Below are 17,655 nucleotides of genomic sequence, written 5' to 3'. Positions count from 1 at the left end.
GCAACTTGGATTCATTTTCAGGTATGAAAACATGACAGTCAGGTCTAAACAAAACTGAGATATCCTACCTGGACAATACTGTATAAATTCATAATATCAAAAGGAAAGAAATGAGAAAATGTCACAGGCCAGTGAGAATTGGAAGGTATGTTTACTAAATGCAATGTGGTACCCTCGTTTGAATTCTTAAGGAAAGAGAAAGACCCTGGTGAAATCCAGATAAACCTGGAGTTTAATCATTATTGAATTTTCCTATGTCACCATCATTTTTTTCAAAATTGTGGTATTTTATACCCTGGTAAGAGAAGGTTAACCATTAATGAGGAAACCTTGCGGAAGGGCACATGGACATAATCTATTCTATCTTTGCACTTTTTCTGAAGTTACTCATAAATGTGCTTTATATATTATATAGTATATGTTTATATATTTAAATAGTATATGTTATATATCTACATGTGTGTAGATGTACATATATATATATATATATATATTTGTGTGGGGGGGTATGTGTGTGTGTCCCATCCCGGGGCTTGAACTCAGGTCCTGGATACTGTTCCTGAGCTTTGTATTCCCCTTAAGGCTAATGGTCTATCTTTGAGCCACACTTCCACTTCTGGCTTTTTAGTGGCTAATTTGAGTTTTCCACCCATGCTGGCTTTGAACTGTGATCCTCAGGTCTGTCTCTCAAGTAGCTAGGATTATAGTCATGAGCCACTAAATACCCAGCTAAATTTTATAAATGTTGTATTATCTATAAATACACAAAATATGTGTATATTAATCTAGGCTTCTATGTCCAAGCTACCCATTCTTTGCTCTGCCCCTGCCCTACCCACTCTTGCTAGGATTCAGTTCTGTTTAAAGGGTCCAAGCAGGGTATTTCTTAATAGTCTAGGGAGCTCTTCCCCAGATATCTTCCACTTTAGGGTTTATTAAAACCAAACTTCCTTGATAATTATAGAACTTCCTACAATTCACCACCCTGTTACATAAGAGATCGGCAGCTAGGGATCCAAAGTGAAGAGGGAAGTTCAGACAGCATCCTTCACCTACCATGATCCTGCGATGTACAAGAAGATCAAGGCATTGACACAGGGGTCTTTAAAGTACTAGGAGATGTGGATTTGCATGACATGTGATCAATTCCACCGAGAGCCAGGAGGACTGCACAGCTGCTCAAGGTGCCTCGCTCATTTCTGCAGTATCTATGAATGTAGTTTCCCAAAGAAGGCATGCCCAACACTAAATGACTTCAAAAGAGAACTGTAAGTGTGTCTAAATGGCAGCCAGCTGAGGAATGATTCAAACACTCAAAGGATTTAACCCTAGGGCAGGACAACAAAAGAAAACTGCACAAATCTGGCATTTTATAGCTGCATCAGAATCTAAGGACTGTTCTTTGCATTTCATTGGTTCCAGGCTATACTCCATTCTGAAACACCATTCCAAAGCCTGTGAGGCAGCCCACATCTGATGGAAAATGGTGCTTTTCTTGGAATTAATATTTCCCCATGTAGTTAGTGTTTCAATGATTTGCAGCTATCGACTTTTAAGAGAGATGTGATCACATAGAAAGAACTCTGACATTTCCATGACATTTTCTGCTGAAAGGAAAAGAAATTATTTCCTTTTCTTTCATTTTAATTCAATGCTGAGTTAGAGATGGAGTTTAACAAAAAAAAAAAGAGGAAACATTTCTTGCTCACAAATAGTATTCTCCCAGTTGCCACTATAAATGACATGCCCTGATGTTCATTTTTGTTACTCCTTTCTCAAATGTCTTATGTCCCTTGATACTATCAGCCAAGGATACATTATAGAAACACTTATGTCATTGTGTTGTTGAAATCTGAGATAAAGTATAACATGCTTTATATTCAAGGGTCTTTATTCACCATGGGACTGTCTTTATGGTCATGTTTTCATTATTGACAGAGAAAATGTTTGCCAATTGTTTTTTATACCTTTTCGTTCTCTCTGACATATTTAAAGAAAAAAAGGTACAAAGAACAAAACACAACTCCAAGTTCTGCAAGCAATGTAGGGCTGAGGTATTATCCTCAAGGTAAATGTCAGAATGCATATCTTACACTGAATTGCTAGCACAGCCATCAGTGTTGTTAGAAAAACCTCGTTGCTATTTTTAGGCTCAACTGGAAAGAATGGGCTACTATGTGTCCTTTCCTTCACTCTCAGAAAAGCAGGTTGCTAGAGGACATTATGCAATCTGCTTCTTTAGAGCGCTTTTGAGGGCAACAGCCATCTGTCTTAGCTCCAAGGGAAGGTCACACAATAAATAAATCATCTACAAAGAGTTTTACAAATTCAGTAACTCATAGTCCATAGTCCAGAACCATTTTTTTTCTCTTAGTCATTGAAAGTCATCATTTTCCTCTTAATGATAACATTAAATTATATGAATTAAACCTAAGGGGAATTGATCTCATGCCAAAGAAGTTTAGAAATCAATCAAAGCAAAGGTTGCTAGATTTTTCCACTCTGATTCCAAAAAGGCTGTCAGAAAAACCAAGGAATACATTTGTGAAGTGGTAGTAGTAGGTAATCTAATCTGGAAGAGTAGGAAACTCATCTGCTCTGATTTTACCCTCCTGCCACAAATACCAGCACAGGTCCCAACAATCCCATTCTAACTGGAATTCTAATGCATTGTGCTCTATTCCATATGCTCTGGATACGACATGATAGGAGCTAAATGGGTCCCTTTGTTCTGTTTTTGCTTAGACGCTTCTTCCTCCCTGGGTATGATAATACTATTTGTTTATTGGACTAAGAAACTTATTGGTTCTGTTGGGGGAACAAAGCAAAAGGATGAAGGGCTTGAGAGGTGTAAGTGGGAAAGTATTAGACCAGCTCTCATTCTACCTGGCTGCTAGCTTGATGTCTCCTAGATGCCTACAGTTGTAAGACACCGTACAACTCTTATCACACACCTTTAGGTGAAGTAATTTCCTAAATATCACTGTGTAGTTGTGATTATTCCAGGAGGTATATGATGTGTGAATAAAAAGCCTATAAAATCATTATTACTGAATTTTTCAGAGGAGACTTGTTTAGAGATCTGATGGCTACCACTAAATCATTCCATCTATCCATAAGAAGCAGAGAAAGAAGAGAAAGAGATACTTGACAGAGGATTATTTGTTTCATACTCTTTGTATATTAGCAATAGCAACAGAATAAATGACAAGAATTAAGGAATTAAATGGTAAACACCTTAAAATATGAAGAATGAGTCTTACTCTCTCATAAACTGTACTAATTAGTCATTAGGTTGTCCACTAATTATCCAGGTGCTATGAAAGAGATTATATAAGTAAAAACAGTAAAATGTTTAAGGATGCATAGACACTGTAGGTCTATATATTGTAAAGGAAAAATAAACAGTCCACTACAAAGCTCATTTAAAGAATGCTTAGTATATAATATAAAAGGAATGCAACTGTCAGTACTCCAGATTCAAAACTAACAAGAGGAAAGTATTGTTGCCTAGAATCAAGAGGGCAAGAAAGACAATGCAAGATACCGAAAAACAAATTGAAAAACTCATAATTCATGCTGAAAACCTATGAAACGTCACCGTGAGATGTGTATTGAACAAAAGACAAAGAGACATAAGGTTTTGGAGTAACCATGAATATAAATTTCACCAGTTTGATCTTGATATAATCTGAGGATAAATGGAATGAGTATTAGAATACATCATTTTTTGATGAAAGCCTGGGTAATCATATAAATGGGAAAATCATTATGAAGCAGAAAACATGAGCTGTGTAAAAATTATATGAAATCCAAATGTAAGAGTCTGTCAATACGCTATTGATGGAGTCATAGGCACACTCATGCCTTTGCATTTGGTTGCTTTTACATTGCAAAAGCAGGGGCTGGTGACTTGAAACCAAGGCTGCGTGCCCAGCGAAGCCTAAAAAGTTTCTCTCAGCTGCTTTAGGAAAAGCCCTAGTAAAGGCCCATGTTAACTCCAGTAGTGGCTCTGCTGTATGTTTTTCCCACGAATGGAGTTCTGTATCCTAGGATTCAGGAGATTTGTGATACAGCTCCTTTGAGCGAAATAAGAAATTCGATTCAATCCTTTAATAACTCCCTAATCTTCAGCACTATGGTCAATCTTATGCGATATGGATCTACTATCTTCACAGAAGATAACAGAAGATCTACCATATTTTAGAAATAAAGAAAACAAATATCTCTTAGTATCTCCTTTAGAAATACACCCATCTGCTTTGCATTTGGGTATCTCCTTTAGAATACATGTACTTATTTTGCATCTAGATATGATGGAAGTTCTTTTTAACACTCAGACAGTAGGACTATCATGTTTACTTGATACAGTGAAAAAGAAACCAGCATCCAAGACACTTGTTGCTTGTTTCACAGATTACAATCTATAAGGGATTTCAGTTCTTTTGAAACGCACAGGCTTTAGCATTTTTATCTTTTGTTTCTACCAAACCAAAATTCAAAATACATCATCTGACAAAGATTTTTTTTAGTTTTTTTTCATATATCAGATGGGAAATCAGATTTGCATTTATTTTGTGGCCAGTGACGTAGAGCACTTTTTCATATGTCTCTTGGCCATTTTCATTTCCTCATCAGAGAAGTCTCTTTTTAAGTCTTTAGCCCACTTGTTGAGGGGGCTGTTGGTTCTTTGCAGTTTTGTTTTGGAGGAATTTAATTTTTTTAGTTTTGCATATATTTTAGATATGAGGCCTTTGTCCATTGTATGGCCGGTAAAGATCTTTTCCCAATCTGTGGGCTTTCTGTTTATCTTGCGAGTTATGTCCTTTGCCCTGCAGAAGCTCTGCAGTCTGATGCAGTCCCATTTATCCATCCTTTCCTTGGTTTGTAGCATTGCTGGGTCTTTGTTAAGGAAGTTCTGTCCTGTGCCAAGGAGCCCAAGTGTTTCTCCTACTCCTTCCTTTAGTGTTTTCAGGGTATCTGTTTTAATTTTGAGGTTTTTGATCCCTTTGGACTTGATTTTGGTGCACGGTGATATATAAGGATCTAGTTTTAGTTTGTTGCAGGTGTTGAACCAGTTTTGTCACCACCATTTGTTAAAGAGGCTATCTTTCTTCCATCCTATTTTTTTAGCTCCTTTATCAAAGATTAAGTAGATTAAGAACTAGGGAAGTGAAAGTGAATATCAAAATCGAGAGACAAAGGATAATAAGACAAACGACTCCAAAAGCAATATTTGCAAAACCATTTGTTGTAAACCAACTAAACAACTCATTGGGGGAGAGGAAAAGGGGGATGGGGGAGGGGGAATGAGGGAGGAGGTAACAAACAGTACAAGAAATGTACCCAAGGCCTAACACTTTTGAAACTGTAACCTCTCTGTACATCACTTTGACAATAAATAAGAAAAAAATAGATGGGAAATTATAAAGCAATAATGGTTTGGGGAAAATCAATAGGGAAAGATGTTTAAGTTATCATGCCCCAGACAATCTAGCATTTATAATTAGTGAAAGTTGGTCTTTGCGGGTGCTATGCAAAGAATCTTTTCCTGTTGCTAGGTTCCATCTAATGCCACACAGACCCGATTCAGACCTGTTGCCAAAGCTTGGATGTGTAGAGTGTGGGTTTCTCAATTCACTCAGGAAATCAGACGCTATGTTGAAATAACATCAAGTCCTCTGCCTCATCATCTCAGTTCTAAAACTCTTCCAAACCCCTAAACACAGAGAATTATCATCACAGTTAAATTTCCTCCCTTAACAAAAATGCAATTCAGTTGTTTGCCTTCCTTTCTCTTATTTGTGTTCAGATTCATGAAAACGAATCTGTTTCTGAAACTTTTCTGTATGATGAATAGCATTCTCTGAGTCTGTACCCAGGTGAAAGAGGCAAAGCATATTAAACATATGAATCAAATATTCCTTCCTGTCAAAAATAGAAAAATGTATTTTATATTTATTTACACTTGTAAGTAACATGTCTCAATCTGTGCATGCCTGGATTCCTATCTTATTGAAAAATGTGACACTGACTCTTAGTCTGACAGGAGTACTTCTACCACTGGCTGGAGGTCTGTGAGCCTAGCTATAGTTCCAGAGTTCCATCATAAATTTATGGCTGGAGAAAATGGGGATAATCATTTGCTGGTAGGATTTTCTGTAATGCAATTAGTATGAGCTGGAATGCATTTTGTGGGAGAGAGCTTCACAAAGCACAATTTGGTTCTTGCGATGCCTCTATAAATGTCTCCTCAGGAAAAATTTAAGTATTTATGGTACTTCATGATGTCTCAATGAAGGGTTCCAAGCCAGAAGTAGCTGCTTTCCAGAAATGACAGAAATTATACTTTTTAAAAAAACTGATAAAAACTCAAGTTATCTAAGTTCCCATTTATGCTATCAAATATCAGTTACTTCACTATCTCTCAAAGAGGAATACCAAATGCCAGGTAAGTCAACTTTTAGTGTTGTCTTTGATTTCTTCCACTCTTCTATGACTCTTCACACAGTTCTTCCAGTCCAGATATTTCCAAGTGGAAATATTCCTCCTCTTTCTTTAGAAATCAGTGTAAAGACTGTTTTCTCTAGAAGTCCTCTACTTTTCCCCTGTACTGGCATATGCTGAAATCAGAGAAACTGTCCTGAGCTGATTCTGAGACACTCAAAATGAAGTGTATGCTTTGTTAATTTACCAACCTCCTTTCCTCTCACATACATGTGGTGACTAATGTTAATGGGATGGAACTCTTGCTGCTTATTAGTCCACTGGAAATTATGACTCATGATTTAGTAAAAAAGAATGGCAAGCAATAACATGCAAAGATATCTATAAGTAAAATCAAGGGTGGGAGAGAGAGAGAGAAGAGAGAGTAGATGCTCATAAGATACACTATAAAAAGTCACTTCTCTATAATGAAGTTCCCCTAACAATAGAGGTAGAAATATCTCCAACAATAGGATCAGGAACTATGAATAGGCTCCGCAATGGAGCATTTCATAGTCATTCCAACATTTATGCCACAACATACATTGCTTGCCTCCCACCAAAATATTATCCATCTTTTTCTGCTGCTCATCCAATTTCAAGGCCCAACTTAAGTAATGTTATGGCCTGGAAATCTCCTGTTTTCACAAATACCTATATGTCCAGTCTCCCCATGTTTGTTTATTTCCAGAGTTCTTTACATTATTTTACACATCATTTCACATTGAATTTATGGACAGATATTGTCAAGTACAATCACTTTTTCAGCCACAATATTATATATTTCATAGGAGAAGAAGAGATGGCTACTTTTATGTTTCTCTTGTATTTCCTGTCCTGACAAACAAAATGCAGGATTCCTAAGAAGACCCTGAAGGGAACATCTGCTTGTCCTAAGGATTTGTCTGCTTCAGATTTGAGCTATAGACCTCTGGCTTAGCAAGTAATGCCAAAATGCAAACAAATGATTGTGCTAACAACAACATTGCTCCCTTCTTCTTTACTTACCTTAATTTGGTCTTGGAAATCTAGTCTTCAGGTTCTACTAGCCAGATATTACAAAGATTGCAAATGCCCCTAGTAGATGGCTACCTAATCATATGTTAAACACAAGAGCTTCACAGTTAAGGACTAAATGACAAGTCCTGAACAAAGGGCCAATATGGGAGTCAGTGACTGAGTGGTGATCTCTTTCTCTGTCAAAGTCTGTGATTCCCAGAAGCCTCTTCCAGCTTATACTCCTGAGTGATACCAAGAACCAGGTGACTCGTAACCTACTCTGCACACATTGTCATTGTTGTGCAAAGTTACTGAGATTTGCTGTTTATCAGCTACTGACAGTAACATAGGACATTGTGACAAGAAGAGCAAAAATCTACTTTAACATTTGCATGACAAATTATAGTTTCACACAGTGTTCTGTTCCCATCTTCCTCTCATTACCTAATTCCCACAAATTTCAAAATGAGTTGACAAAGAAGAACATTTCAAACAATAGCTAAATCAGAAATCATTGCAGCTCTGATAGCTTGGCTATTACTTGACTCTTCAATTATTTCTCCACTGATTAACTTTAGTTAATATGGACTGTCCAGTTTGTTGTTGCCAATACTCTACTTACATAACATATCTTCTATATCTCAGTCAGGGCCAAAAAAAACTAGACAATTTTTGTGTGCTAGTCTTGGCCTGGGAATTATCCAAAAGCTTTTTACTTCAAAGCTAATGCTCTACCACTTGAGCCACATCTCCTTGTCTTGTTCCTTGGTGGTTAATTAGAGATCATCTCAGGGACTTTCTTGCTCAGATTAGATTTGAATGATGTAAAAGGATATTAATAGGTAATAGTCACATATCTAGCCCATCAACTACTTCTAAGTGTCACCATTTAAAATTCATTTTTATAGTAAAAAATTTGATTGTTATTGAATTCTCTAAAGTCATGAAATTTATACATCCTTTGGAATTTCTAGATAGATTTCACTTGACCACATAAGATGAGAGATTAATTGTGTTAGATGTCCAATTTGAATGTATCTGTAATTCATGGTGGCAAATTAATCCCAGCTGAGATGCTGTAGATGTTACTTCAATTGCTGAATTAGGAATTTACCACAAAATTTTTAAATTATCAGGGATAGACATTTATATTTCAATTACAGGTACAACTAGCTTTCAAGCATTCAGTTTTCTCATAAGGAATTCTCAATTTAGGAATATCCTTGACTTACTTTAACCATGGCTCAAATCTAAATTCATGAGTTGCCCATGACCACATTTCCAGCATGTTTTTCTCCATCATCATGATTATGGAAACCCATGTTGAAATGAGATGCCATTAGATAATTAACTGTGGAAAACACTGAAAACTATATCTAGTGTAAGGAACAGGTACCATGGAGGGAGGTACTGATCTGGGGAAGACACTCCATAAGAAAATTTTGTTGTTAAGCCATTGTCACAGGTAACTAAGGAAATGAAGGAAAAAAAAAAAGAGCTGAAACAGAAGAAGCACATCTCATTTTCTTGTATCCATATATGGATAAATACTTATATGTACTTATGTTTATGGACACATACACATATATCCCTATATTCTTATGGAATTTTCCAGGAGTGTATTTTCAATCTGCCAAAGAACTTTATACAAATGCTACATTCACTTGTCTATTTAAACAGTTTTTAAAATATTCCCTGAAAATCAAATGACACAACAAATTTTTCAAAAAAATCTATGATAAGCATTATTATTTTCTTATATCCTCTCATTTTTAATGTAAAGATTATATTCCTTAGTGAATTAAAATTGGTTTGGATAGCATAATCTGTAAGCTTTTTCCCCACTATCTTTAAAAGATAGTATCCCTGTGTATCTGATTTCAACCACATACCATCTTGGTCAGGCTGAAATCCATTGGCTAGACTTAAGAATAAAGCCAAGGAGGACTGAGTGCTGAATTAAGATGTTTCTGTTTCCATTACCATTAATCAATGATATTCCTACACCGTGAATATTCACTTTGATATCCCAAAGAAAACCAAACTACTAATAAAAGCACAGTAAAAGAGTTGAATTAAGGAGAGCAACCAATAGCCAACTGCAATCAGATATGGTGAAGTCCACTCTTCATTTTGCATCAGAACATCAATAGGGCTGATGGCTACTGTCCACTTATAAGTTTGCTCTACTCTGTGTTCCATATTCCTCATTGAGTAGTGCCTATTATTCTGATCTGGAGTTCTACATTTCTTCTGAAGTGCCACATCTATTTATGCTGCTCATTGCTACAGTAATATTGGAACAAATGGCAAGTTAATCTTAGCAACTGTAGAAGCAGTCATGAAAGCCTAACAAATCGAATGCAATAGCTTATTAGTTGTAATTGCTGTCTCTTTCCTGGTTTAGTTGTACCACTTTAAAAGAAATGTCATATAACACTAGGAGAATAATTTCCACTGCCTCTTGCAAACCTGTCACTTTAGCCTATTTCTCTTTGAGAATTGAAGAAATATTATATTAAGAACGGTGCTTATTTTTTCCAGCATAGTACTTAATTGTTTACAGCACACTTTTGTATGCATTTTTACATTTATATCTCAAACAAACCTAATAAAGTTTTATTCTTGTGCCCAGGACTGCACAATGGAAACAAATCTCAGCTGTTGCATGGCAAGCCAATGACTATGATACAGCTTTTTAAAGGGAGAGGAATGACTTGAGTTTCAATTTAAAAAATAACCCCAGATTCTATGCTCTTTTCAGCAAGTCATAATGTTTCCAAAAAGTGAGTTTGGTCATTAAACATATCCCAACAAATAGTAAGACCACACTGGCTAAACACTTAGAAGAATATGAATTGGCATACTAATTTCTAATTTGGCATTGTATATAAGTATACAACTATATTGTGTATAGTTGAAGAGATAGTTTATGTCATGGTAGTCTACAGCAGGTCACAAGTACTGCAGGACAGGGGGAAGGGAAATGGCATGGTTATTAAGGATAATGGGGACATTATCCTGAGAATGGGGATAATAATCCACCACACAGGCCAACTGCAATCTCTGCCTATTTCCTAAGTTATTGGTCTTTAGCTGATAATGTTTTATTGTTATGGATTTTTATTTGAGCTTTTTTTTTCTGCTGCTGTTGTTTTACACAACAAATCAAAGGAATACTACTTTATATCACTTATAAATACACATGAATTTCAAATTTGGATCTTTGGAATACTGCTGCTGTGCTAATTCATGTTCATAGTGACCCCATCTGTTTTAGGCTTCAAGTCCAGAGTTGAGTAGTTATGATAAAAACCATAGTTCCCCAGAAAAACACATAGTTCCACAGAAAAAGGTTGTTGTCCTCCATGGGATTTAGAAAGCACTTCATTGCTCCTTTAATTCATCTACTCGGTACATGAGGGAGGCAACCAATTGTAATAATTTTTTAATTAAAGAAAATCTCAAAATCTCTCCCTCTGAGTCTCTCTGTTCTACTCAGAGTGCCATCAAAGCAATTTATTTTCTTTGCTTTGTGTGTTTTTGTCTCCTTATTGAAATTTGCTCTTCACAGTAGCATCATAGGGAGGTAGAACTTTACGGCAGTGGTTAGACAATAAAGGCTCCTTTTTGAGTGGGATGAGTTCCTCCTATATTAGAGGCATACAGAAGTGTGTCTCTTTTGCCCTTCTGACTGTCACCATGTTAAGACACAGTATTTCTCTTTGCCGGGAAACACAGTATTACAGTGCAATCTTAGAAATAGAAAACAACCACCACCGGACAACAGCACACATTGATGTCTAAGCTTCCACAACAGTAAGAAAATGAATCTCCATTCTTTAGGAATTATACATTTTCTAGTATATTGTTACAGTAGCAAAAGACAAACTAACACATCATCAAAATGCAAATTGGTCTATAACTACGAAATTACATATTTACATTGCTACTTCATAGAAGAATAAATCTGAGCACTTCAACTTAAAGTACATCAGTAGACATATTTATGGACACTTCTTCCCTCCTACCACACAACTATATCAGCTATGTAGTTTAGCATTCTCATCTTGTTTCAGAGTGTCCACGCATTTCCGAGCTCCATAGCATCTTTATTCAGTTTTTTAAAAACCTCCCTTCCTCATTACTTTCTTGAGACTCATTTTTATCAAGAAACCACATCAAAGTTCTTTGATGGAAATACAGAACCTTTCTCTGAGTTCTGAATCTTCTGGCTAAGCAACCATCCCTTTAATTTATTCTCTTCACTTCTGAACTTAGAATAATGTTTTGGCACATAGCAAAAGTAAAACAAACAAGCAAACAAAATTCCCCATAAACTGTGCTCAAACTATTATTATTTTTTTTTTTTAATTTTAAACAATGAGATTCAAATAGACTCAGAGAAGGTGGGTATCTTGCTTAAGGGCCACCAAAGGCAGTGAAATGACTGAGGAGCTTTCACTGACTGCATACATTTGCATTTTCCAATGTCAGTATGCCCAAAGTATAGCTTTAAAAATTCCCTGCTATCACTATAACTGATTGTAGTGCCCTGGGTATTGTATATACGTGTATCAGAACTAAGGAAGGGAAAGGGAATATCAAAACCGAGAGACACAGATAAAAGAACAAACCAATGCAACAGGAATACTTACACAACTATATGGTGTAAACCAACTGTACAACTCATGGGGAGGAGGGAAGTAGGGAGGGGGGAGGCAGGGGAAAATGAGGGAGGAGGTAACAAGTTGGATAAGAAATGTACTCACTGCCTTACGTTATGAAACTGTAACCCCTCTGTACTTCACTCTGACAATAAAGAAATTAAAAAAATTTCCCTAGGTACAGATGTGAGAACTAGGCAAAAATACTCAGACAAAACAACAACAACAAAGGGCTACATTGAGAGACAAAAGGGCACATCCAAATTATTCAGTGCTACTAAAATCAAATAAGCTCAGAAACTCTGGAATATCTTTATTATTCCTCAGTTCTGCAAACAAGCTCCCAAGCATGAATCCCAGAAAAGACTACTGAGCAGACTCTTGAGCATTTGCTCAGTGTCCCACTTTGAAATCATTAATGATAAGCAGCTTTGAGTTCCTGCAGACTGTTTCCAAAAGATCGATCACTCCATCTGCAGCAGATTCCCAAGGCTCCCGACTTTGATGTTTGCCCTCCTAAAGATTTTGGTATTTCACTAGACTAATCTTTTCAGTACCCTAAGCCAAGGGTTTGGTCTCTAATAATTCCTTCTCCTCCCTTTCAATTCCAGATCAGATCTGGCAGCTAAAAGGAAGACTGAGCAGAAAAATAAAATTGCTTAAACCACCTAATTGGTGTGATTGCATATTTTCTACTTTGAGAAGAGTAGAAGCAGCAATATTGACCCATCACTGCCGATTGACAGTGCAATGTCAGGACAGGGCTGCAGCAATATTCTCTGTAATGAACCAACTCTGAATATCAAGTCAAGCAGGCCAGAGGAAATCAAGTGAGAATGAAAAAGTATAAACACTTCTGATTAACAGCCAATAGCACCAGCTGGAGCAGACACTCTAACACCAAAGGGTCAGCTTCAGTGCTGACAGGTTTGGCAAGGCAACCTCGTTAACAGCAAGATGAAACTTCATTTGCTCACAATTTCATAGGTTGTTTCAAAGATGCCTCCTGCAAATTGACTTTAGGAGATGAGATTGCATTTAGCTTGACTTTTCAGACCATACACACCACACACACACACACACACACACACACACACACACACACACACACACACACAAAGAAACCTCACCAATTCTTTCTTGGTACTCATAGTGATTCAGATTCAAAATGAACAGTTGATGAAACAAAATAGGAAATGAAAAGTTACAAAATCTCCATACAAAGAAAGAGCTGAGAGGTGATTAATAAACGGATGAATATACTTGGTTTTATGCTCAACAACATATCCAAACAAGGAAAGCAAATGTATAAGATTAAAATAAATCCAGGATGCTCTTGAGTGGCTTATGACATTCAAATTTAGGTAGGATGAAATGATTGATCTCAACCTTATGCCTGCTGAAAATTAGACGATTTTAATTTTCCATATGTACAAATGTGTATGTAAAATATGTATAAAATAATATGATGGAAATGGTGAAGAAGACCTAAAATGTATTAGGACTGTGTGTGTGTGTGTGTGTGTGTGTGTGTGTGTGTGTGTGTGTGTGTGTGTGCGTACCTGTACTGGGGCTTGAACTCAGGACCTGGGCATTATCACTTAGCTTTTCTGTTCAAGGCTGGTGTTGTATCATTTGAACTACACCACTACTTCAAGTTTTTTGGTAGTTAATTAGAGCTAAGAGTCTCATAATCTTTCTGGTCCAAGTTGGCTTTGCACCAAAATCCTCAGATCTCAGCCTTCTGAGTAGCAAGGATTACAGTTGTGAGCCACCAGTGCCCATCTAGGGATTTATTCTCATTCCATTATATCATTATCAGCTGGTTCAATCCTGTCTTTCAATATACCACTTAAGTTATTCTGGTTTTTAGTTTCCTCTCTGTAATAAGAATGGATCAGTTCATTGTTCTAAGTTTGCATCAGAATTATCAGAATTATCTTCAGAGCTGGTTAATATTCAGATTGTCTGGCCCCAAGTTCATGGTATAGGAGCCAGCCACAATTTGCATCTCAAGTAAGTTTCAGGAGATGGGAACTAGTTGAAATATTACACTTGGAAAATTATCAAGATAGTTTATCTGTAAAGTTTCTGCTGATTCTTTGTGTATTAGAAACATGGATGGACAGACCAGGGAGGTGAGATAGTTCAAATAATCAATCAATTTGAGTAGCAATATAGATGGTTTATTTGAGCATATTATATTAAAAACATGTTTCTTTTTCTGAATAATTATTTATTGTCAAAGTGATGTACAGAGGGGTTACAGTTTCATAGTAAGGCAGTGTGTGTCTGTGTGTGTGTGTGTGTGTGTGTGTGTGTGCAGTCCAGTAGTGGATGTGTGTGAATGTGGATACAGTCCAGTATAGGAATATTCCATTACTTAGAAATTGTAATGAATAAGAAGGTCACTATTAGGTGAACACTATAAATAATTGAAATGAACAAACCACCAAAATAGAATGTAAATGCTGAGTAATGCAAATGGGAGCCAATAGTTATAAAACACATATCATGTTGTAATGTTTCTAGTCTGTGCAGGTTGTAATCTTTTATAAAGTACCTGTATATGGATTGAAATGACGGTATTAAATCTGTTGACTTCATAACAAAAGCATCCAAGAAATTAATGGAGAATACACTTCTAGACTGATATTTGTCCTGGCTAAACCTTGTGGCACTAGATCTGTACCTATACGTTGGTCCTACAAAATTGTACTTTGTTCCTGGTTAGAGATTTACATGCATCTAAATGTCATGTTTGTGAAGATCTACCCTGGAAAATCATGCAAATGTGTTGACTGGAAAATGATCTCATAGGCATTGGGATAAAACCAAGACAATGTGACTGACAGCAGTTATTTTGAAAATAGTCTAAGTCACAGAGCTGAGTGGGGATGGCAGGACAAAGTGATGACTTCCACATGAGGGAGACTGAATACCAAGTGAAGGGCTACTTTGGGGAAGGAAATGGGGACACTGCATATTGCAAATGAATCTATGACGTTGAACAAAGACATTATGCATTTTCAGTGCAGCAGGAATCATAAACATATCCGTGATGAGCTTAAAATCTGGAGTAGAGAAGATAATTTTGCCCAACGATTTCACCATAAACTAAAGAGAAGCTATTCTAATAAGGACCAGAAGGTCACCCATTCTATATGAAGACTAAGTTGCAGCACTCATAAACTAGCAGACTTTTCATCTCCACAATGCATGAACAATTTCAAGAAATAGTTCCATTGAGGACTCTGTGCATTCCTAAAGGGTGTCTGTGAAAGAGCACCTGCCTTCTTTGGGGATTAAATTTAAAGGGGCTGAAAAGAGAAGATCATTTGCTTAACCAATACTTTTCAGTAGATAATGTATGAACCCTGTGCCTGTAAGTTTTCTACTTTGTCTTGTTCACCTTTCTCAAAGAAGGACCATGCCTTCTTGTGAGGCAGCAGATACTGACAGTACGACCCTGTGGAAGAATTGAAAAACGTAGCGGTGTGTCACATGGTAATATAAACAGCGTAGAAAAACTAGCTCTTGAACCTTCATATGTTCTCCAACAAAGAAGATCTCAAAGAAGCAAGAGACATAGAACCCTGTCTAGTCTCCCAGGGAAAGGAAGAATTGGGCCAAGTTCCCATGACCAGGGCAGTAACCTCAGGGAACAATCAGGTTTCAGGGCCTGTTTGATCTTCCACCAGCTGTGAAAGGTCCATGTCTGGAGGTCACTAAGATATGATCTAGACAGAGGCAAGAGAAGCATCAATACTGAGGAAAAAGTAAGAGCATGCACGCTGGGAGAAATAGGCAACATAATAGGAGACAAGAATGAAGAAGTGGAAGCTTACAATGTTCATGTAGACCATTCTGCTGATAACAAAGTGCTTAATCTGAGCCATTTTTAAAGCGCCAGTTTTATGTTGGTCAATTCCTGATCTAAAACCTGCAAAAGAAACAGCTTTTACATTATTCACATCTAGGGTATCTACTTTCTGTGAGTGTTTTAAGAGATATGATGAAACATCACATTTTCTTTGAAGAGAGGATGTACTTATTAACATAACAATAATAAAAAGGATGGTAGTCCTCTCCTATTCAAGTGCTTCCTCTTTGCTTTTCTAGGAATGTAATATTTGATGTGTACCCTGACCTGCCATAGGTAGGTCAAAAAGTTTTGGTTTACAAAGCAGCCCAGTGCTTGTGGATTACAGAATCCTAGCTATTCAGAAGACTGCAGTCTGAGGATCATGATACAGAGCCAGGCCAGAGGGGTGAAAGTCCCTGAGAGAGGAAAAAGGGCTCAAAGTGATAAAGCATTATCCTTGAGCTAAAGAGCTCAGAGACTGAGCCTAGGCCCTGAGTTCAAGCCCTAGGACCAACAATAAGAAGTGAATGCACTGAGATGAGATGGTGTATTTACAAATCAGTTTTTAAAATATTGAAGTGATATCAAATCATGCTTTTAAAAACTAAAGGGAAAACATCAAAGGAAAGAAGTGTTACTAAACAAATATCCAATGAATTAACTGTTCACAGTTCTTGCACATTTGAGAAGGAATTTCTTCCTAATAGACTTCAACCCAAAGTCTTCACTTTGTGATCTGTGTTCTTGGAGCTGGGAAATTTCTAGCACTGACAGGGTATAAGGTGGGTAGGATACAGAACATAGCATGGGAATAATCAGTTTGTCTGGATGACACAATTCAGACTAAGGCCTTTAGAAAACTGACCAGACATTGGCTTCCGGAAAAACAAGAAAATATTATATATATAATTCCATGTGTATGCATATATATGTGTATTGTTTTATATATGTATATATATATATATCCAAATATACACAGTGGAATTTTACCCATCTATTAGAATGATATTGTGCCATTTGTAAATAAATTGAAATAAAATTTAAAAAGTATGTTAAGCAAAGGAAGTCAGGCCTAGAAAGGCAAAGGATATGTGTTTTCCCTTATATGTATAATTTAGAAGTAAACAGATTGGCTGGTATGCAAGTATATATAAGTACATTAATTGAAATACGGTAGATTCAAGGAGAATTCAAATGGTATAATTCCTCAGAATGGACAAATTCAACAAAGTAAACACCAGGAAGGAGGTACATGCAAGGAGTGAGGTGGGGTCAAGAAGAAAAGGCTAGGCAAATGAAGAGGAGAAGAGGGAGAGAATGTCGTCAAGAATTCAATGTATATCCCTCCAAGTTAAAAAAAAAGTGAGGGAAAAGGTGAGTCGGGAAGGGATGGGATGAATAAGAATGCTGAAAAGGATGACTTTGAGCAAGATATACTATTCATAAATTGCTTTGTTAAATGGCAACTTTTGCACAACTATGTAAATATGTTAAAAAATATGATGGGAAAAATGGATTTCAGAAAAGTAGCTTAGACCAGCGTTTCAGTTTCAAAAATGTGTTGCATGAGTCCTACCCAGAATGAAAATAAAATATTTTGTTCATGTTCATGTAAATAGAGAAAAATGAATCTTAGAT

The 17,655-nt window shown here is 36.6% G+C and overlaps 1 protein-coding gene and 1 long non-coding RNA gene across 2 annotated transcripts in view; both read right to left on the bottom strand.

The window, feature by feature from the left end:
- Positions 1-17,655, bottom strand: part of Dcc (DCC netrin 1 receptor) — a 961,067-nt gene that overhangs the window by 712,120 nt on the left and 231,292 nt on the right. The window lies entirely within an intron of this gene.
- LOC125364145 overlaps positions 2,357-17,655 on the bottom strand; it is a 28,214-nt gene continuing 12,915 nt past the window's right edge. The window contains exons 2-3 of the long non-coding RNA XR_007213421.1: positions 13,805-13,937; positions 2,357-2,367 (exon numbers count right to left, since the gene is read on the bottom strand). This is a non-coding gene — a long non-coding RNA (uncharacterized LOC125364145). The remainder of the gene's footprint in view (positions 2,368-13,804; positions 13,938-17,655) is intronic.

The sequence above is a fragment of the Perognathus longimembris genome, chromosome 15, assembly GCF_023159225.1.
Source record: "Perognathus longimembris pacificus isolate PPM17 chromosome 15, ASM2315922v1, whole genome shotgun sequence".
Taxonomy (NCBI): Eukaryota; Metazoa; Chordata; class Mammalia; order Rodentia; family Heteromyidae; genus Perognathus; species Perognathus longimembris.
The sequence above is the reverse complement of the archived record's forward strand: the minus strand, read 5'-3'. Positions and strand labels throughout refer to the sequence as shown.